Source organism: Ictalurus punctatus, unplaced genomic scaffold (assembly GCF_001660625.3).
Source record: "Ictalurus punctatus breed USDA103 unplaced genomic scaffold, Coco_2.0 Super-Scaffold_100074, whole genome shotgun sequence".
Lineage (NCBI taxonomy): Eukaryota > Metazoa > Chordata > Actinopteri > Siluriformes > Ictaluridae > Ictalurus > Ictalurus punctatus.
The window spans coordinates 162,501-177,500 of record NW_026521093.1 but is presented as its reverse complement, the minus strand read 5'-3'; the positions used below and the strand labels follow the sequence as shown (position 1 = coordinate 177,500).

Here is a 15,000-nt window from a genome sequence, read left to right as displayed (position 1 = left end):
ATATATATATATATAAAATTCATATATATATATATATATATATATATATATGAATTTTATATATAAATATATATATATATATATATATAAAATTCATATATATATATATATATATATATATGAATTTAATATATATATATATATATATTAAATTCATATATATATATATATATATATATATATGAATTTAATATATATATATATATATATATATAAAATTCATATATATATATATATATATATATGAATTTAATATATATATATATATATATTAAATTCATATATATATATATATATATATATATATGAATTTAATATATATATATATATATATATATATTGAATTTAATATATATATATATATATATAAAATTCATATATATATATATATATATATATATGAATTTAATATATATATATATATATATATATATATTAAATTCATATATATATGAATATATATATATGAATTTTATATATATATATATATATATATTAAATTCATATATATATATATATATATATATATATATATATATATATATTAAATTCATATATATATATATATATATATATATATATATATATATATATATATATATATATATATGAATTTAATATATATATATATATATATATATATATATATATATATATATATATATGAATTTAATATATATATATATATATATATATATAAAATTCATATATATATATATATATGAATTTAATATATATATATATATATATATATATATATATATATATATATATATATTAAATTCATATATATATATATATATGAATTTTATATATATATATATATATATATATTAAATTCATATATATATATATATATATATATATATATATATATATATATATATATATATATATATATATATATATGAATTTAATATATATATATATATATAAAATTCATATATATATATATATATATATATATATATATATATATATATATATATATATATATATATGAATTTAATATATATATATATATATATATATATATATATATAAAATTCATATATATATATATATATGAATTTAATATATATATATATATATATATATATATTAAATTCATATATATATATATATATGAATTTTATATATATATATATATATATATATATATATGAATTTAATATATATATATATATATATATATATATATATTAAATTCATATATATATATATATATATATATATATAAAATTCATATATATATATATATATATATATATATATATATATATATATATATATATATATATATATATGAATTTAATATATATATATATATATATATATAAAATTCATATATATATATATATATGAATTTAATATATATATATATATATATATATATATATATTAAATTCATATATATATATATATGAATTTTATATATATATATATATATATATATATATATATATATATATATATTAAATTCATATATATATATATATATATATATATATATATATATATATATATTAAATTCATATATATATATATATGAATTTTATATATATATATATATATATATATATATATATATATATTAAATTCATATATATATATATATATGAATTTAATATATATATATATATATATATATATATATATATATATATATATATATATATATATATAAAATTCATATATATATGAATATATATATATGAATTTTATATATATATATATATATATTAAATTCATATATATATATATATATATATATATATATATATATATATATATATATATATATATATATATATAATATATGAATTTAATATATATATATATTAAATTCATATATATGAATTTAATATATAATAGTTTTATTCACAAGTGTCATTTGTGATTTTTATTTGCTATGTAAGAACATTTAGATCAAGCAATGTCCAGAAATAGGTGTATGAATTTTCTCACAAAAGTCATGGTGACCAGTTTTGTCTTGTTTTACCTCTCTTGCAACTTCAATTATTGGGCACCAGACTGGAGGTAAACAAGCTCCTGTACAAGTTCAGAACAAGACCTTGTCTGTAAACACTACAGTAAAATTAAAGGTTAGTCGCTCCTTTAAAGGACAGGAAATTTACAAGATAGGCACTTGACTTTTCCCACAAAAGTCATGTTGTCCTTAATTTTTTGAAGTGTCCAAAAGTATATGGACGGTGTTAAGGGTCTGGGTGTTGTGAGTGGAAGAGCAGCTACATGGTTGCGATCCATTGAAAGTCAGTCTTTTGTTTGGGAGCCCTGGCTACATGGGAAGCCCTCCTGGACCAAGTCCCTCTGGATGTTCCAGGGGGAGACGTCAGAAAATAAAAATTTTTTTTTTTTCTTTCCCCCCCTTCCCTATCATCCAAAGTGTGCCAGGGGCAGAGCGTTTAGACATGAACCCCCGGTATTCAATTGAATTCAATTTTATTTGTATAGTGCTTTTTACAATAGATGTTGTCCCAAAGCAGCTTTACAGAAACACACAAACATGGTATACAGATTTTAAATGTGCGACAGTCCACACTGGAACCAGCAACAAACGGGTCATTACAAAATTATGGATAGACGGAATGTTAGAAAAAGAGCAGTAAAAAAGGTCAATGTAATGCTCACTTCATTTGGAAGTCATTTAGGAGAAAATGATCTTGGTGCTGTAGTGCGAGATGACGAGAGAACTTTTTAAATGTGATAAATGTTGATAAATTGATAAATGTTGCTGGTGGCACATATAATTATTTTGGTATTCTTAAAGCTTTGTCCAAAACCATGGAAAGAACCTGGTCTTATGTTCTAGAGAAGTATGAATTCAAACTTCAACTGAACATGGATGGCTTACCACTATTTAAAAGTTCGTCTTTTAGTTTTGGCCCATTATAGGGTTACTGCAGGGTTATACTAAGAAACCAGTTGTCATTGCTCCGTTCTGTGGTAAATCAAAGCCAAGATCTTGAAAGATCTAGTCAGTGAACTGCAAGGGATTTGCCATAAATGGGAAGCAGTTTTTCTAGAAGTCACATCTATCCTGTGTGATGCTCCAGCTAGAGCTTTTATGAAGGGAATTAAATCACATACTGGTTATTCAGGTTGTGACAAGTGCATCCAAGCTGGTGTGTACATCAACCATAGAATGACCTTTCCTGAGAGCAGCAGACCATGTAGTACTGATGAGTCTTTTATCAACATTTACATTGTACATTACATTTATTCACTTAGCAGACGCTTTTATCCAAAGGGACTTACAAATGAGAAAGATAGAAGCAAAGTGATATATCAAGAAGAGAACAATACAAGAAGTGCTACCATACAAGATCTATTAATTGAATTCCAGAAGAAGCAAAGTGCAGAGTAGAGGTGTAAGTGCATTCATTCATTCATTTATTTATTTATTTAAAAAATATGAGTTGGTTAGGTGTTCATGGAAGAGGTGGGTCTTTAGCTGTTTTTTGAAGATGGTGAGAGATTCTGCGGTCCGGATCATACTGAAACATCTCTTTTAAAACCTGCAGGAATTGGCATGGTATCATGCTTTCCACATGATTACATGCACCTTGTGTGTCTTGGTGTTATGTGAAAACTGCTGCATTCGTGGCTTGCTTCAGGGCCTTTATGTTGTCATTTGTCTGCTCGGCAAAGTGTTATAATCTCAGACACACTTGTTAGCTTCAGACGTTATATTCCTGAGGACTTTGCAAGGAAACCCAGCCAATCCTCAGAAAGACTGAGATGGAAAGCAACAGAATTGCGACAGTTTCTGTTATACACAAGTCCAGTGGTTCTTCTAAATGTGCTGTCAGAACCAATGTACAGCAATTTTATGTTATCTTTTGCTATCTTTTTATACTCTCCAATCCACTCCTTGTATAGTTCTTAATGACTTTGCTCACCGTTTGCTAGTGTCATTCGTAAAACATTTTAGTGAGTTGTATGGTCCTGATTTTGTTAGCTACAATGTCCATGGGCTAACCCATCTTTCTGAAGATGTCAAAAAACTTGCAAGCCTTGACTTCATGTCTGGGTTTCTGTTTGAAAACTTCCTGGGACAAATAAAGAAAATGACTCCACACCATCTCCTGTTACAGTTTATACGGCGACTCTCAGAAATGGACTGTTTCATGGTAAATGCTGAACATTTGGATATAAAAATTGTCTTGAAAAAACATGAAAATGGCCCAATTCCACCGGATTTTAATGAAGTTGACCAGTTCCAGGAGGTTGTTCGAGGTAGCACTAGAGTTAATCTCTCATGTATGGGAGATAACTGTCAGAATTGGAGGCTGCATTGGTGTAGTAATGAATATTCTTCAATGTCAGGAGAAGGTAAAGAGCTTAAAACACTGATCCAAATAAAAAGCTTACAGCACCTAGTATTCCCATTCAGTCTCCCAACCAAGTACTAACCAGGCCCAACTCTGCTTTGCTTCCGAGGTCAGATGAGATCAGGCTTTGTCAGAGTGGTATGGCCGTAAGCGAAAGCTCACCCCAAATGGGGCCTATTTAAATAGTGTAATCAAAAGACTGACTGACTGAGTGACTGACTGACTGACTGACTGATTGATTGATTGATTGGGTCCCCTTCAAACCTGTGTCCAACCTTTATCCCAAAAGAGGATGTTGTGCAGAGGCAATGAAAACACTGATCCAAATAAAAAGCTTACAGCACCTAGTATTCCCATTCAGTCTCCCAACCAAGTACTAACCAGGCCCAACTCTGCTTTGCTTCCGAGGTCAGATGAGATCAGGCTTTGTCAGAGTGGTATGGCCGTAAGCAAAAGCTGACCCCAAATGGGGCCTATTTAAATAGTGAAATCAAAAGACTGACTGAGTGACTGACTGAGTGACTAACTGAGTGACTGAATGACTGACTGTTTGATTGATTGATTGGGTCCCCTTCAAACCTGTGTCCAACCTTTATCCCAAAACGGGATGTTGTGCAGAGGCCATGAAAACACTGATCCAAATAAAAAGCTTACAGCACCTAGTATTCCCATTCAGTCTCCCAACCAAGTACTAACCAGGCCCAACTCTGCTTTGCTTCCGAGGTCAGATGAGATCAGGCTTTGTCAGAGTGGTATGGCCGTAAGCAAAAGCTGACCCCAAATGGGGCCTATTTAAATAGTGAAATCAAAAGACTGACTGAGTGACTGACTGAGTGACTGACTGACTGACTGTTTGATTGATTGATTGGGTCCCCTTCAAACCTGTGTCCAACCTTTATCCCAAAACAGGATGTTGTGCAGAGGCCATGAAAACACTGATCCAAATAAAAAGTTTACAGCACCTAGTATTCCCATTCAGTCTCCCAACCAAGTACTAACCCGGCCCAACTCTGCTTTGCTTCCGAGGTCAGATGAGATCAGGCTTTGTCAGAGTGGTATGGCCGTAAGCAAAAGCTGACCCCAAATGGGGCCTATTTAAATAGTGTAATCAAAAGACTGACTGACTGACTGACTGATTGATTGATTGGGTCCCCTTCAAACCTGTGTCCAACCTTTATCCCAAAACAGGATGTTGTGCAGAGGCCATGAAAACACTGATCCAAATAAAAAGCTTACAGCACCTAGTATTCCCATTCAGTCTCCCAACCAAGTACTAACCAGGCCCAACTCTGCTTTGCTTCCGAGGTCAGATGAGATCGGGCTTTGTCAGAGTGGTATGGCCATAAGCAAAAGCTGATCCCAAATGGGGCCTATTTAAATAGTGTAATCAAAAGACTGACTGACTGACTGACTGACTGACTGACTGACTGACTGACTGATTGATTGATTGATTGGGTCCCCTTCAAACCTGTGTCCAACCTTTATCCCAAAAGAGGATGTTGTGCAGATGCCATGAAAACACTGATCCAAATAAAAAGCTTACAGCACCTAGTATTCCCATTCAGTCTCCCAACCAAGTACTAACCAGGCCCAACTCTGCTTTGCTTCCGAGGTCAGATGAGATCAGGCTTTGTCAGAGTGGTATGGCCGTAAGCAAAAGCTGACCCCAAATGGGGCCTATTTAAATAGTGAAATCAAAAGACTGACTGAGTGACTGACTGAGTGACTGACTGACTGACTGACTGTTTGATTGATTGATTGGGTCCCCTTCAAACCTGTGTCCAACCTTTATCCCAAAAGCGGATGTTGTGCAGATGCCATGAAAACACTGATCCAAATAAAAAGCTTACAGCACCTAGTATTCCCATTCAGTCTCCCAACCAAGTACTAACCAGGCCCAACTCTGCTTTGCTTCCGAGGTCAGATGAGATCAGGCTTTGTCAGAGTGGTATGGCCGTAAGCAAAAGCTGACCCCAAATGGGGCCTATTTAAATAGTGTAATCAAAAGACTGACTGACTGATTGATTGATTGGGTCCCCTTCAAACCTGTGTCCAACCTTTATCCCAAAACAGGATGTTGTGCAGAGGCCATGAAAACACTGATCCAAATAAAAAGCTTACAGCACCTAGTATTCCCATTCAGTCTCCCAACCAAGTACTAACCAGGCCCAACTCTGCTTTGCTTCCGAGGTCAGATGAGATCAGGCTTTGTCAGAGTGGTATGGCCGTAAGCAAAAGCTGACCCCAAATGGGGCCTATTTAAATAGTGTAATCAAAAGACTGACTGACTGACTGACTGATTGATTGATTGGGTCCCCTTCAAACCTGTGTCCAACCTTTATCCCAAAACAGGATGTTGTGCAGAGGCCATGAAAACACTGATCCAAATAAAAAGCTTACAGCACCTAGTATTCCCATTCAGTCTCCCAACCAAGTCCTAACCAGGCCCAACTCTGCGTTGCTTCCGAGGTCAGATGAGATCGGGCTTTGTCAGAGTGGTATGGCCGTAAGCAAAAGCTGACCCCAAATGGGGCCTATTTAAATAGTGAAATCAAAAGACTGACTGAGTGACTGACTGAGTGACTGACTGACTGACTGACTGACTGACTGACTGTTTGATTGATTGATTGGGTCCCCTTCAAACCTGTGTCCAACCTTTATCCCAAAACAGGATGTTGTGCAGAGGCCATGAAAACACTGATCCAAATAAAAAGCTTACAGCACCTAGTATTCCCATTCAGTCTCCCAACCAAGTACTAACCAGGCCCAACTCTGCTTTGCTTCCGAGGTCAGATGAGATCAGGCTTTGTCAGAGTGGTATGGCCGTAAGCGAATGCTGACCCCAAATGGGGCCTATTTAAATAGTGTAATCAAAAGACTGACTGACTGACTGACTGACTGATTGATTGATTGGGTCCCCTTCAAACCTGTGTCCAACCTTTATCCCAAAACAGGATGTTGTGCAGAGGCCATGAAAACACTGATCCAAATAAAAAGCTTACAGCACCTAGTATTCCCATTCAGTCTCCCAACCAAGTACTAACCAGGCCCAACTCTGCTTTGCTTCCGAGGTCAGATGAGATCAGGCTTTGTCAGAGTGGTATGGCCGTAAGCAAAAGCGGACCCCAAATGGGGCCTATTTAAATAGTGAAATCAAAAGACTGACTGAGTGACTGACTGACTGACTGTTTGATTGATTGATTGGGTCCCCTTCAAACCTGTGTCCAACCTTTATCCCAAAACAGGATGTTGTGCAGAGGCCATGAAAACACTGATCCAAATAAAAAGCTTACAGCACCTAGTATTCCCATTCAGTCTCCCAACCAAGTACTAACCAGGCCCAACTCTGCTTTGCTTCCGAGGTCAGATGAGATCAGGCTTTGTCAGAGTGGTATGGCCGTAAGCAAAAGCTGACCCCAAATGGGGCCTATTTAAATAGTGAAATCAAAAGACTGACTGAGTGACTGACTGAGTGACTGACTGACTGACTGTTTGGTTGGTTGATTGGGTCCCCTTCAAACCTGTGTCCAACCTTTATCCCAAAACAGGATGTTGTGCAGAGGCCATGAAAACACTGATCCAAATAAAAAGCTTACAGCACCTAGTATTCCCATTCAGTCTCCCAACCAAGTACTAACCAGGCCCAACTCTGCTTTGCTTCCGAGGTCAGATGAGATCAGGCTTTGTCAGAGTGGTATGGCCGTAAGCAAAAGCTGACCCCAAATGGGGCCTATTTAAATAGTGTAATCAAAAGACTGACTGACTGACTGACTGATTGATTGATTGGGTCCCCTTCAAACCTGTGTCCAACCTTTATCCCAAAACAGGATGTTGTGCAGAGGCCATGAAAACACTGATCCAAATAAAAAGCTTACAGCACCTAGTATTCCCATTCAGTCTCCCAACCAAGTACTAACCAGGCCCAACTCTGCTTTGCTTCCGAGGTCAGATGAGATCAGGCTTTGTCAGAGTGGTATGGCCGTAAGCAAAAGCTGACCCCAAATGGGGCCTATTTAAATAGTGAAATCAAAAGACTGACTGAGTGACTGACTGACTGACTGTTTGGTTGGTTGATTGGGTCCCCTTCAAACCTGTGTCCAACCTTTATCCCAAAACAGGAAGTTGTGCAGAGGCCATGAAAACACTGATCCAAATAAAAAGCTTACAGCACCTAGTATTCCCATTCAGTCTCCCAACCAAGTACTAACCAGGCCCAACTCTGCTTTGCTTCCGAGGTCAGATGAGATCAGGCTTTGTCAGAGTGGTATGGCCGTAAGCAAAAGCTGACCCCAAATGGGGCCTATTTAAATAGTGAAATCAAAAGACTGACTGAGTGACTGACTGACTGATTGATTGATTGGGTCCCCTTCAAACCTGTGTCCAACCTTTATCCCAAAAGAGGATGTTGTGCAGATGCCATGAAAACACTGATCCAAATAAAAAGCTTACAGCACCTAGTATTCCCATTCAGTCTCCCAACCAAGTACTAACCAGGCCCAACTCTGCTTTGCTTCCGAGGTCAGATGAGATCAGGCTTTGTCAGAGTGGTATGGCCGTAAGCAAAAGCAGACCCCAAATGGGGCCTATTTAAATAGTGTAATCAAAAGACTGACTGACCGACTGACTGATTGATTGATTGGGTCCCCTTCAAACCTGTGTCCAACCTTTATCCCAAAAGAGGATGTTGTGCAGATGCCATGAAAACACTGATCCAAATAAAAAGCTTACAGCACCTAGTATTCCCATTCAGTCTCCCAACCAAGTACTAACCAGGCCCAACTCTGCTTTGCTTCCGAGGTCAGATGAGATCAGGCTTTGTCAGAGTGGTATGGCCGTAAGCAAAAGCTGACCCCAAATGGGGCCTATTTAAATAGTGAAATCAAAAGACTGACTGAGTGACTGACTGAGTGACTGACTGACTGACTGTTTGATTGATTGATTGGGTCCCCTTCAAACCTGTGTCCAACCTTTATCCCAAAACAGGATGTTGTGCAGAGGCCATGAAAACACTGATCCAAATAAAAAGCTTACAGCACCTAGTATTCCCATTCAGTCTCCCAACCAAGTACTAACCAGGCCCAACTCTGCTTTGCTTCCGAGGTCAGATGAGATCAGGCTTTGTCAGAGTGGTATGGCCGTAAGCAAAAGCAGACCCCAAATGGGGCCTATTTAAATAGTGTAATCAAAAGACTGACTGACCGACTGACTGATTGATTGATTGGGTCCCCTTCAAACCTGTGTCCAACCTTTATCCCAAAACAGGATGTTGTGCAGAGGCCATGAAAACACTGATCCAAATAAAAAGCTTACAGCACCTAGTATTCCCATTCAGTCTCCCAACCAAGTACTAACCAGGCCCAACTCTGCTTTGCTTCCGAGGTCAGATGAGATCGGGCTTTGTCAGAGTGGTATGGCCGTAAGCAAAAGCTGACCCCAAATGGGGCCTATTTAAATAGTGAAATCAAAAGACTGACTGAGTGACTGACTGAGTGACTGACTGAGTGACTGACTGAGTGACTGACTGAGTGACTGACTGACTGACTGACTGACTGACTGATTGATTGATTGATTGATTGATTGATTGGGTCCCCTTCAAACCTGTGTCCAACCTTTATCCCAAAAGAGGATGTTGTGCAGATGCCATGAAAACACTGATCCAAATAAAAAGCTTACAGCACCTAGTATTCCCATTCAGTCTCCCAACCAAGTACTAACCAGGCCCAACTCTGCTTTGCTTCCGAGGTCAGATGAGATCGGGCTTTGTCAGAGTGGTATGGCCGTAAGCAAAAGCTGACCCCAAATGGGGCCTATTTAAATAGTGAAATCAAAAGACTGACTGAGTGACTGACTGAGTGACTGACTGAGTGACTGACTGAGTGACTGACTGAGTGACTGACTGACTGACTGACTGACTGACTGTTTGATTGATTGATTGGGTCCCCTTCAAACCTGTGTCCAACCTTTATCCCAAAACAGGATGTTGTGCAGAGGCCATGAAAACACTGATCCAAATAAAAAGCTTACAGCACCTAGTATTCCCATTCAGTCTCCCAACCAAGTACTAACCAGGCCCAACTCTGCTTTGCTTCCGAGGTCAGAGGAGATCAGGCTTTGTCAGAGTGGTATGGCCGTAAGCAAAAGCTGACCCCAAATGGGGCCTATTTAAATAGTGAAATCAAAAGACTGACTGAGTGACTGACTGACTGACTGACTGACTGACTGTTTGATTGATTGATTGGGTCCCCTTCAAACCTGTGTCCAACCTTTATCCCAAAACAGGATGTTGTGCAGAGGCCATGAAAACACTGATCCAAATAAAAAGCTTACAGCACCTAGTATTCCCATTCAGTCTCCCAACCAAGTACTAACCAGGCCCAACTCTGCTTTGCTTCCAAGGTCAGATGAGATCAGGCTTTGTCAGAGTGGTATGGCCGTAAGCAAAAGCAGACCCCAAATGGGGCCTATTTAAATAGTGTAATCAAAAGACTGACTGACCGACTGACTGATTGATTGATTGGGTCCCCTTCAAACCTGTGTCCAACCTTTATCCCAAAACAGGATGTTGTGCAGAGGCCATGAAAACACTGATCCAAATAAAAAGCTTACAGCACCTAGTATTCCCATTCAGTCTCCCAACCAAGTACTAACCAGGCCCAACTCTGCTTTGCTTCCGAGGTCAGATGAGATCGGGCTTTGTCAGAGTGGTATGGCCGTAAGCAAAAGCTGACCCCAAATGGGGCCTATTTAAATAGTGAAATCAAAAGACTGACTGAGTGACTGACTGAGTGACTGACTGAGTGACTGACTGACTGACTGTTTGATTGATTGATTGATTGATTGATTGATTGGGTCCCCTTCAAACCTGTGTCCAACCTTTATCCCAAAACAGGATGTTGTGCAGAGGCCATGAAAACACTGATCCAAATAAAAAGCTTACAGCACCTAGTATTCCCATTCAGTCTCCCAACCAAGTACTAACCAGGCCCAACTCTGCTTTGCTTCCGAGGTCAGAGGAGATCAGGCTTTGTCAGAGTGGTATGGCCGTAAGCAAAAGCTGACCCCAAATGGAGCCTATTTAAATAGTGAAATCAAAAGACTGACTGAGTGACTGACTGAGTGACTGACTGACTGAGTGACTGACTGACTGACTGTTTGATTGATTGATTGGGTCCCCTTCAAACCTGTGTCCAACCTTTATCCCAAAACAGGATGTTGTGCAGAGGCCATGAAAACACTGATCCAAATAAAAAGCTTACAGCACCTAGTATTCCCATTCAGTCTCCCAACCAAGTACTAACCAGGCCCAACTCTGCTTTGCTTCCGAGGTCAGATGAGATCAGGCTTTGTCAGAGTGGTATGGCCGTAAGCAAAAGCAGACCCCAAATGGGGCCTATTTAAATAGTGTAATCAAAAGACTGACTGACCGACTGACTGATTGATTGATTGGGTCCCCTTCAAACCTGTGTCCAACCTTTATCCCAAAACAGGATGTTGTGCAGAGGCCATGAAAACACTGATCCAAATAAAAAGCTTACAGCACCTAGTATTCCCATTCAGTCTCCCAACCAAGTACTAACCAGGCCCAACTCTGCTTTGCTTCCGAGGTCAGATGAGATCGGGCTTTGTCAGAGTGGTATGGCCGTAAGCGAAAGCTGACCCCAAATGGGGCCTATTTAAATAGTGAAATCAAAAGACTGACTGAGTGACTGACTGAGTGACTGACTGAGTGACTGACTGACTGACTGTTTGATTGATTGATTGATTGATTGATTGATTGGGTCCCCTTCAAACCTGTGTCCAACCTTTATCCCAAAAGAGGATGTTGTGCAGAGGCCATGAAAACACTGATCCAAATAAAAAGCGTACAGCACCTAGTATTCCCATTCAGTCTCCCAACCAAGTACTAACCAGGCCCAACTCTGCTTTGCTTCCCAGGTCAGATGAGATCGGGCTTTGTCAGAGTGGTATGGCCGTAAGCAAAAGCTGACCCCAAATGGGGCCTATTTAAATAGTGAAATCAAAAGACTGACTGAGTGACTGACTGAGTGACTGACTGACTGACTGTTTGATTGATTGATTGGGTCCCCTTCAAACCTGTGTCCAACCTTTATCCCAAAACAGGATGTTGTGCAGAGGCCATGAAAACACTGATCCAAATAAAAAGCTTACAGCACCTAGTATTCCCATTCAGTCTCCCAACCAAGTACTAACCAGGCCCAACTCTGCTTTGCTTCCGAGGTCAGATGAGATCAGGCTTTGTCAGAGTGGTATGGCCGTAAGCAAAAGCAGACCCCAAATGGGGCCTATTTAAATAGTGTAATCAAAAGACTGACTGACTGACTGACTGACTGATTGATTGATTGGGTCCCCTTCAAACCTGTGTCCAACCTTTATCCCAAAACAGGATGTTGTGCAGAGGCCATGAAAACACTGATCCAAATAAAAAGCTTACAGCACCTATTATTCCCATTCAGTCTCCCAACCAAGTACTAACCAGGCCCAACTCTGCTTTGCTTCCGAGGTCAGATGAGATCGGGCTTTGTCAGAGTGGTATGGCCATAAGCGAAAGCTGATCCCAAATGGGGCCTATTTAAATAGTGAAATCAAAAGACTGACTGAGTGACTGAGTGACTGACTGAGTGACTGAGTGACTGACTGACTGACTTGACTGACTGACTGACTGACTGATTGATTGATTGATTGATTGATTGATTGATTGATTGATTGGGTCCCCTTCAAACCTGTGTCCACCTTTATCCCAAAAGAGGATGTTGTGCAGATGCCATGAAAACACTGATCCAAATAAAAAGCTTACAGCACCTAGTACTCCCATTCAGTCTCCCAACCAAGTACTAACCAGGCCCAACTCTGCTTTGCTTCCGAGGTCAGATGAGATCGGGCTTTTTCAGAGTGGTATGGCCGTAAGCAAAAGCTGCCCCAAATGGGGCCTATTTAAATAGTGAAATCAAAAGACTGACTGAGTGACTGACTGACTGACTGACTGACTGACTGTTTGATTGATTGATTGGGTCCCCTTCAAACCTGTGTCCAACCTTTATCCCAAAACAGGATGTTGTGCAGAGGCCATGAAAACACTGATCCAAATAAAAAGCTTACAGCACCTAGTATTCCCATTCAGTCTCCCAACCAAGTACTAACCAGGCCCAACTCTGCTTTGCTTCCGAGGTCAGATGAGATCAGGCTTTGTCAGAGTGGTATGGCCGTAAGCAAAAGCAGACCCCAAATGGGGCCTATTTAAATAGTGTAATCAAAAGACTGACTGACTGACTGACTGATTGATTGATTGGGTCCCCTTCAAACCTGTGTCCAACCTTTATCCCAAAACAGGATGTTGTGCAGAGGCCATGAAAACACTGATCCAAATAAAAAGCTTACAGCACCTAGTATTCCCATTCAGTCTCCCAACCAAGAACTAACCAGGCCCAACTCTGCTTTGCTTCCGAGGTCAGATGAGATCAGGCTTTGTCAGAGTGGTATGGCCATAAGCGAAAGCTGACCCCAAATGGGGCCTATTTAAATAGTGTAATCAAAAGACTGACTGAGTGACTGACTGACTGACTGACTGACTGATTGATTGTGTTGGCTCAAATTTAGCCTATTACCCAAAAACATTTAAAACTCAACTTAGAAGCCAATACTCACATCTACCTCTGAGCCCAGTTGGAGATAGAAAAAACACACCAGCCGTGAGTGAGAAGAAGCAAGGGTCCAGCTTTATTGTTCCACCACACGAGATCCACACCGATGAGAATTCTCAAAAGTGATCCCCAATACCCTGAGCTTAAGCTCCAGTATTTATACTGTATTTACACACTAGATAACCCATAGGTTTCCAGAAAAGGCCTATTTCACTTACCCATAGAATTGAAACCAGGGGTTTTACTTTACACATAAAATCAGAACCCAGGCATTTCCAACAACCCAGGAAACAACAACCCAGTGTTTCTATTTACCTAGGTTTTCAAAAACCAGGGTTCTCTTTTACCTAGGTTTTCAAAAACCAGGGTTCTCTTTTACCTAGGTTTTCAAAAACCAAGATTCCCATTTCCCTAGGTTAAAAAAATGACGTAAGCAAGACGACTAAACAACCGGGAGGGACCTTGGTCTTATCGTTATCTCGAGGGGGGGGGCAGCCACCCTTATAACTGGCTTTCTTCATGGTTCTCTAAAAATTAAGGCTTTCCTTGCGAGACGAGAATCTTCACCATCTGAATCATGAGTAAGTTATATTTTCCTTTTTTTCCTGTACTTCTCATTTATAATTTATTTTCATATTTGCACTATATTTCTTAGTTTATATATATTTATACTACTTGAAAAGCGGTTTACTGTGCTTCCAACTTCTTAATATCATTACAGTTCTACTGTCCTGCATATCCTAATATTCTGTTTTTTATAGAGTTTCTCTATTACTATAAGATTCTATTAAAGTTATTCATGTGTGTGTAAAAGGAAGAGAGTGTGTGTGTATGTATGTTGTGTCTACCTGCCCGCCCTTGACGGTACGAGTGTGTGTGTTTTTAGCACTCCTCAGCTCGTACATTTCTTTTTGACTTTTTTACTATTACTGCTCTTAAATTGCTCGTAATTCCAATCCGCCTAATCCCGCTTCTATGTGTCTAGG

The 15,000-nt window shown here is 38.3% G+C and overlaps 6 non-coding genes and 26 pseudogenes across 6 annotated transcripts; all 32 read right to left on the bottom strand.

The window, feature by feature from the left end:
* Positions 1-4,388: 4,388 nt before the first annotated feature.
* LOC128631026 (uncharacterized) lies at positions 4,389-4,507 on the bottom strand (annotated as a pseudogene).
* A 180-nt stretch (positions 4,508-4,687) lies between these two features.
* Positions 4,688-4,806, bottom strand: LOC128631025 (uncharacterized; annotated as a pseudogene).
* A 196-nt stretch (positions 4,807-5,002) lies between these two features.
* Positions 5,003-5,121, bottom strand: LOC128631024 (uncharacterized; annotated as a pseudogene).
* A 184-nt stretch (positions 5,122-5,305) lies between these two features.
* On the bottom strand, positions 5,306-5,424 carry LOC128630951 (uncharacterized; annotated as a pseudogene).
* Positions 5,425-5,584: 160 nt separating this feature from the next.
* LOC128630997 (5S ribosomal RNA) lies at positions 5,585-5,703 on the bottom strand. Its single transcript, XR_008395179.1, has one exon. It is a non-coding gene; the product is annotated as a 5S ribosomal RNA (ribosomal RNA).
* A 188-nt stretch (positions 5,704-5,891) lies between these two features.
* Positions 5,892-6,010, bottom strand: LOC128631023 (uncharacterized; annotated as a pseudogene).
* Positions 6,011-6,198: 188 nt separating this feature from the next.
* Positions 6,199-6,317, bottom strand: LOC128631022 (uncharacterized; annotated as a pseudogene).
* A 152-nt stretch (positions 6,318-6,469) lies between these two features.
* On the bottom strand, positions 6,470-6,588 carry LOC128631021 (uncharacterized; annotated as a pseudogene).
* A 160-nt stretch (positions 6,589-6,748) lies between these two features.
* On the bottom strand, positions 6,749-6,867 carry LOC128630978 (uncharacterized; annotated as a pseudogene).
* A 200-nt stretch (positions 6,868-7,067) lies between these two features.
* Positions 7,068-7,186, bottom strand: LOC128631020 (uncharacterized; annotated as a pseudogene).
* A 164-nt stretch (positions 7,187-7,350) lies between these two features.
* On the bottom strand, positions 7,351-7,469 carry LOC128631019 (uncharacterized; annotated as a pseudogene).
* A 172-nt stretch (positions 7,470-7,641) lies between these two features.
* Positions 7,642-7,760, bottom strand: LOC128631018 (uncharacterized; annotated as a pseudogene).
* A 184-nt stretch (positions 7,761-7,944) lies between these two features.
* LOC128631016 (uncharacterized) lies at positions 7,945-8,063 on the bottom strand (annotated as a pseudogene).
* Positions 8,064-8,223: 160 nt separating this feature from the next.
* Positions 8,224-8,342, bottom strand: LOC128631015 (uncharacterized; annotated as a pseudogene).
* A 172-nt stretch (positions 8,343-8,514) lies between these two features.
* On the bottom strand, positions 8,515-8,633 carry LOC128631014 (uncharacterized; annotated as a pseudogene).
* A 164-nt stretch (positions 8,634-8,797) lies between these two features.
* LOC128631013 (uncharacterized) lies at positions 8,798-8,916 on the bottom strand (annotated as a pseudogene).
* A 160-nt stretch (positions 8,917-9,076) lies between these two features.
* LOC128631012 (uncharacterized) lies at positions 9,077-9,195 on the bottom strand (annotated as a pseudogene).
* A 184-nt stretch (positions 9,196-9,379) lies between these two features.
* Positions 9,380-9,498, bottom strand: LOC128631011 (uncharacterized; annotated as a pseudogene).
* A 160-nt stretch (positions 9,499-9,658) lies between these two features.
* LOC128630994 (5S ribosomal RNA) lies at positions 9,659-9,777 on the bottom strand. Its single transcript, XR_008395176.1, has one exon. It is a non-coding gene; the product is annotated as a 5S ribosomal RNA (ribosomal RNA).
* Positions 9,778-10,021: 244 nt separating this feature from the next.
* Positions 10,022-10,140, bottom strand: LOC128630993 (5S ribosomal RNA). Its single transcript, XR_008395175.1, has one exon. It is a non-coding gene; the product is annotated as a 5S ribosomal RNA (ribosomal RNA).
* Positions 10,141-10,372: 232 nt separating this feature from the next.
* LOC128630954 (uncharacterized) lies at positions 10,373-10,491 on the bottom strand (annotated as a pseudogene).
* Positions 10,492-10,675: 184 nt separating this feature from the next.
* LOC128630952 (uncharacterized) lies at positions 10,676-10,794 on the bottom strand (annotated as a pseudogene).
* Positions 10,795-10,954: 160 nt separating this feature from the next.
* LOC128630992 (5S ribosomal RNA) lies at positions 10,955-11,073 on the bottom strand. The gene has a single exon (XR_008395174.1). It is a non-coding gene; the product is annotated as a 5S ribosomal RNA (ribosomal RNA).
* A 212-nt stretch (positions 11,074-11,285) lies between these two features.
* On the bottom strand, positions 11,286-11,404 carry LOC128630953 (uncharacterized; annotated as a pseudogene).
* Positions 11,405-11,604: 200 nt separating this feature from the next.
* LOC128631010 (uncharacterized) lies at positions 11,605-11,723 on the bottom strand (annotated as a pseudogene).
* Positions 11,724-11,883: 160 nt separating this feature from the next.
* LOC128630991 (5S ribosomal RNA) lies at positions 11,884-12,002 on the bottom strand. Its single transcript, XR_008395173.1, has one exon. It is a non-coding gene; the product is annotated as a 5S ribosomal RNA (ribosomal RNA).
* Positions 12,003-12,214: 212 nt separating this feature from the next.
* Positions 12,215-12,333, bottom strand: LOC128630976 (uncharacterized; annotated as a pseudogene).
* A 184-nt stretch (positions 12,334-12,517) lies between these two features.
* On the bottom strand, positions 12,518-12,636 carry LOC128631009 (uncharacterized; annotated as a pseudogene).
* Positions 12,637-12,800: 164 nt separating this feature from the next.
* On the bottom strand, positions 12,801-12,919 carry LOC128631029 (uncharacterized; annotated as a pseudogene).
* A 244-nt stretch (positions 12,920-13,163) lies between these two features.
* LOC128630949 (5S ribosomal RNA) lies at positions 13,164-13,282 on the bottom strand. The gene has a single exon (XR_008395167.1). It is a non-coding gene; the product is annotated as a 5S ribosomal RNA (ribosomal RNA).
* A 183-nt stretch (positions 13,283-13,465) lies between these two features.
* Positions 13,466-13,584, bottom strand: LOC128631008 (uncharacterized; annotated as a pseudogene).
* A 160-nt stretch (positions 13,585-13,744) lies between these two features.
* LOC128630963 (uncharacterized) lies at positions 13,745-13,863 on the bottom strand (annotated as a pseudogene).
* Between the last annotated feature and the right edge of the window lie 1,137 nt (positions 13,864-15,000).